Source organism: Elephantulus edwardii, unplaced genomic scaffold (assembly GCF_000299155.1).
Source record: "Elephantulus edwardii isolate Elephantulus edwardi_28Jun2011 unplaced genomic scaffold, EleEdw1.0 scaffold00471, whole genome shotgun sequence".
NCBI classification, from domain to species: Eukaryota; Metazoa; Chordata; class Mammalia; order Macroscelidea; family Macroscelididae; genus Elephantulus; species Elephantulus edwardii.
This window is the reverse complement of record NW_006400221.1, coordinates 381,390-387,106: the sequence shown is the minus strand read 5'-3', so window position 1 is coordinate 387,106 and position 5,717 is coordinate 381,390. Positions and strand designations below refer to the sequence as shown.

Sequence of the window (5,717 nt, the reverse complement as noted above, 5' to 3'; positions counted from 1 at the left end):
AAACGACTCGACGGCACATAACAACAACAACAACAACAAAGCAATCTGTAGCTGTCCTAACATGGAGTTCTCTTGGAACCTAATACGGTACATGTAAACTCAGTTTACAAACTATATTACACAAGTAAGTTTTCAATTAGGGGCAGAGCTCAAGCAGAGAGTGTGGTACATACTCTACGTTATTTCTTGTATCCTCTAATTTTTTTCTCTCTTGTCCTTTATACCCCAGTGTAGTAAGCCATACTGCAGCCATTTTATGCAAGTAGCCATTTTATGCCAGGTTCAAATGTGCAGATGTTTGAAGGGGAGCAAAAACAAGTTCAACCATTCCTTGAACCCCAAGGCCAAGCAGGGATGTGCAGAATGGTATGTCCCTCCCTAAAAACTCTGTTCTGATAGCCTTGCTTGCTAATTGGAAGCCTTGCTGGCAAGTGGCTCATAATTCAGAACAAATGTATTGTCGGCCTTGAGGCTGAGTTGTTTTTCTGCAAAAAGAATATAAGACAGGAGTTTAATAATTGACTTTGCTATCCACCATCAGCTGGTAGCCTCTCTTTGTTTTCTTTAATCCACATCTTTCCCTCTGGGTGTCCAGATCAGTATAATGAGTCTGGACCCCCTTACACTGGATTCATTACAGAATTGGTTGACTTGCCAAACTGAGACTCCAAGCAGTTCTCAGAACTAGTTCCAGTGAAACTCTGAATAAAATCAGTGAATAAAAAGAAATACTTTCTTGGGTTAAAATTTTATTGTGAATCAGTAGAACCTCAGTGCAGTACGGGATGTTTTGCAGACATTCACTGTTGAAGTGCATCTTGACTGTTTTACACACAATGTCAATGGTGGTTTAAACTGACAAAGGCAGCAGGCCAGATGCCTAGGTAATATCCTGGAAAGGGAAACAAAGAGAATGAAACTAATAGTAAAAGGGTAATTTAGCAAAGTAGAAGCATGTGCCTTTAGGTTGGCAGCCCAAGTCCTTACATCTAAGCCACCAGCGCTCCCTAAGCAACCGGAACACTACACAACAATTGAAATGAATGAGATATTGGAAGCCATAGCTACATACACACATCTGAAAAGGATTATGCTGAGTGAAAGGAGCTAAAAGGAAAAGCCTACATACAATAGATTTCATTGCTGAGAAATTCTGGAAAAGGCAAACAAATAGTGATGGAAATCAAATAAGTGGTTGTCTGGTGGCCTAGTGGTAAGAATCTGTGCTGCAATCCCAAAGGCATATGGTTCGAATCTGACAGCTGCTCTGCTGGAGAAGGATGAACAATCTCCTTCTGTGCGATTAATCCAATCCTTGGATATGGACCCTCCAGACAACACTTATGTTTCAGAGGAAAGGAGCAGACAGCATCGCCCCTAATGGCAATTTCTGCCCCAGAATGTCCACACTAATGGCTGCTCCTGCCCCACAACAGCTGCTCAGCCCCCAAGGTCGTTTGGCTGGACCATTGGGTCTCTGGGCCAGAGGCAAGGCTCAGCGTGGAGCCAATGTGATGATGGCAAAGGCTACAGCAGTTTCTGGTAAAGGCTCAGGGGCTGTGATGGTTAAGAGTGATCCTGGTCCCTCTTCACCTTTCCTTTGTTGAATCAGAGGTTGAGGGTGAGGAGAACCCTCTCCAGTCCAGCGCAGAGCTGCAGCACAACCTCTAAAGTCCTTTGAGGAAGCTGAACCCACTCCATTCCAGCAAGAATGTACAACAGCTGCTTCAGAGCACCCTGAGGGAGGCTGGAGGCCCTTCAGTCCAGGAAGAGGCTCCAGGTTTCCCCCTAGAGCTCCCTAAGGGGACAGATTCATCAGTGCAACCAGAAACCCCAAAATTGCCTCCCAGGCCTCCTCACAGGTTAAACCTACTACAAGCCAGCAGGTGCCCTCCCCCCACCCTCGCCTCTGGCTACAAAGCCCATTGAAGAAGCTGGACCTTCCCCAGTACACTTGGGAGGTGCAAAGCTCCCTGAGAGATGTAGCCTTCTGTAGACCAGCAGGAGGCTCCTGTTCAACATCTAGTGCCTCCTACAGTGGTTACAACTCAAACCACCACAAATCATGAGGTGCCCTCTCCTGAGAAGAATCAATTGCATCCTTCAAATTTGGCCACTGTCACAGTTAAACCTGCTGATATGTAACTTATCCTAAATTCAGAACACACTACAAAGGTTCAACTCAACATAAGGCCCCAGCTCACCCTCCAGAGATCTCTGAGGAGGTGAAGCCTCCAACCCAGCAGGAAGACATGAGTAAATTGTCAGAGCTCCTGAGGACAATGAAGCATCTCCATTCCACCCAGAGGTTCTGGTACATCACCCAGATTTACCAAATGTGGTTTTAACCCTACCTTCATTGCATGATGGAGTGAAAACTCAACCTTGAGGCCATCCTCAAGTTCATTTCATCTTGTGAAAAATATCAGTTAAACCTGTGACTTGGCATACTTCAACACAGCAAGACACCTCAGTGCAGCCTCCAGAATCCTCTAAAGAGATTAAATCTATTCCAGCTGAGGAGTAAAGCCTGGCTCAGACTCCAGATCCACCTAAGATGGTCACATCTTATTCATTCCTGCAGGACAATCCACTTCAACCTCTAGACCCAGATTCTCCTGAAGATTCTCAATCTTCTGTATGGAAGCATCTGTGCCACAGCTTAGAGAGTATAATAAGGAAGGGGGAACTTCTACTCCCTGGCTTGAGTTCCAAGTGTCAATGAAAATTCAGTGCAAATGAATGACCCAACACAGCTTTCAGATCCCATTAAGGAGTGTGAACATCTTCCAACACAGCTGGAGGACAAAATTCATCCTCCAGAGCTTCATGAGGATGTCTCTCATGTCCTACAAGAGAATCTGGTTCAACCTCCAAATCTCCCTAAATAGGCAATAACTTCACAAGCAACAGGGTATCATGACATTATTCCGTTTTTGATCCCCCTTGCCCAGGTAGAACCTTCCCCAACACAACAAGAGGTCCCACTTCAAAGGACACAACATCCCCCAGATGTTGAACCTTCTCCAGCTCAGCTGGAGTCCTCAATTCAGTCACCTAAACTCTCTGGACAGACAGAACCTCTAAATCAGCAGGAGGTCCAATTTCAGAATCCACAGCCCCTCCTCCTCCCAAGAGACTGAACCTTCTCTACTCCAGCAAGGAGGCCCAATTTTGTCTCTGAGTCCTCAGGGTATGTAGAACCTTTTCCATATCAGGTAGAGACCCCATCTCAGCCTCCAGAGTCCCCTCAGGAGACTGAACCTTCTCCAGCTCAGCAGCATCTCCCAATTCAGTCTGCTGAACCTCCTTCGCAGGCAGAACCTTCTCCAGCAGAGCAAGAAGTACCAGTTCAGAATCCACAGGCACCCCAGGATATGGAACCTTCTCTACCTCAGCAGGGGAGCCCAATTCAGGCTCCTGAGCCCCCTCTGCTGATAGAATTTTCTCCAAATCAGCAAGCTATCCCAACTCAACCTGAAAACCCTATCCAGAAATTTAACTTTGACCATCCTCTAGAGGCTACAAAAGTAATCGAACTTTTCCCAGTTCAACAGGGAGTCATCCCAATTTAGTTTCCTGACATCCCTCTAAATGCAGAACCTTATTCAACTCAGCAAGAAGTACACTTCAGAATCCCCAGGTCCCCAAGGAGGCTGAATCTTCTTACCTCAGTAGAGGAGCCCAATTCAGGCTTTTGAGGCCCCTATTCAGATACACCTTTCTCCCACTCAATAAGAAGTCCCACCACAGCCTCTTGAACTGGAAGTTCACTTTTTAATAGTCCAGCAGGAAGCTCATGTTCCAAGTCAGGAAGGCCCTGTGAATATATTCATCCGTCTTCACAGAAGCTGGAGGTCCTACCTGCACCTTCAGTGCCTCCAAAGGAGATAGAGCCTTCACCAGTTCAAGAGATGGCCACACCTCTACCTCCAGAGCCCTCTGAGAATGTGCAGACATCTCCAGTCCAGCAGATAGCCTCTGCCCCATCTCTATAAAACCCCTTAAAGTTAACAGTCTTCTCCACCATGTCCAGACGTCCTACCTCAGACTCCTTTATCAGTACATCAGGGGACCCCTTGACAACTGGATGAGCCCTCCCACATAAGGAAGAATCTTGAACCCAGCAGGGAGCTCTAGCACCACCTTCAGAGCCTCTCAATGTGATGGAATCTCTGACAACCCAGCAGGCAGCCCCAGTCCAACTCCTGGAACCTCCTAAGGGGATGTAGCTCAGGCTCCAGTGCTTCATGAAGCAATAGCTTCACCAAGAGGTCAATATCAGGCTCAACATGTAAATATCCCTATTGTCGCAGCTCAACCTTTGGGCCTAGAGTTTGACTAATTCTGCAGCCCCACAAATGCCTACACTATCTTCTGCACATTTTGCTGAGGTGACCAATCCAAACCTAGACCAGTTTCAAGATAATTAACCAAACTGGAACAGTGTTACAGCTAAACGTTTGAACCCAGATCTTATCATAATGGTAGGACCTACTATACTGACTGAACATTCTACAGTCCAGCAGAAAACCACACATCCTACAAAGTACCCTGAGGTGACACCTCTATATATAGACCAAGCCCAGAGTCAGCAGCCAAATATCACTAAGGTCACTGTTCAGGCAGTTGATGTGGAAATTACTGTACCTCCAAAATCCAGTATGGAGACTGAACCATATCCTGCAATACAAGGCATCTCAACTCAATCTCTAGGGTCTTTTTTAAAAGTTTAGGTCAAACCTCAAGTTAACCACGAGACGCCAACTCCACCATCAGAGCAGGTTCAAGTTCAGCATTCAAACCTGCCTGGTCACAATTAAACATAAAAATCTGGAGCTTACCATAACTCCAGACTGCACTACCAATGTTGTATAGTCGACAGCCCTGTAGAAAAGCACAGGTCGTCCTATAAATCATGTCACATTTTACCCTTCGGACTTAGAGATCACCGTTTCTACAGAAATAACTACAGAGACTGGATAAATCGCAATAAACCAGGAGACTCCAGCTCAGACTCCAGAGCCTCCTAAGGGCGGTGTAGCCCAGTTTCCAACATGTCCTCAGGAGCCTTCCAACATGGTGGAATCTTCGACAACCCAACAGCCAGCATCAGTTCTACCTCCAAGTTAAGATAAATTTTAGCATTCAGCCGTGCTGAATTCAGTGCCACTATTCAGCCTTCAAACTTGGAGCTTACTATCTTTAGAACCTAAAATTAAAGGTGAGTCTTCCTCAACCCAGTAAGAGCCACGAACTCAATGTCTAGACCCACCTGAGGAGGCTGTAACTCAATCTCCACTATATAATGAGGTGACAGTTCTTTCTATAGGTCATGAGCAAGCTCAGAATTCAAACTTACCAGATATCGCAGACCTGGCGCTTATCACAGCTCCACACTTCACTTCAAAAACTGAACATTCCACCATTCTGCAGAAAATCACACCTCTTCCAAAGGCCGACACACTTAAGGCTTTTTATCTAGTGTTTACCAAAACTATGGCATCATAGACTAAGCCTTCTACAACCCCACAGGAGACTGCATCTTCTCCAAAGTGACAGTTCAACTTGTGAATCCAGAGGTTACCATGACTCAGCATCCAGCATCAACAGAGGCAGCTCTTTCTTCACCAGTGACTCAGTATTCTTTAAATTTCATCCCAGAGAAGGGGCACATGTCTCTAACTATGCCATCAACACAGAGTGCCACCAATAGA

The 5,717-nt window shown here is 45.8% G+C and overlaps 1 pseudogene; it reads right to left on the bottom strand.

The window, feature by feature from the left end:
• Window positions 1-5,429, bottom strand: part of LOC102867708 — a 17,237-nt pseudogene extending 11,808 nt beyond the window's left edge.
• Window positions 5,430-5,717: the final 288 nt, after the last annotated feature.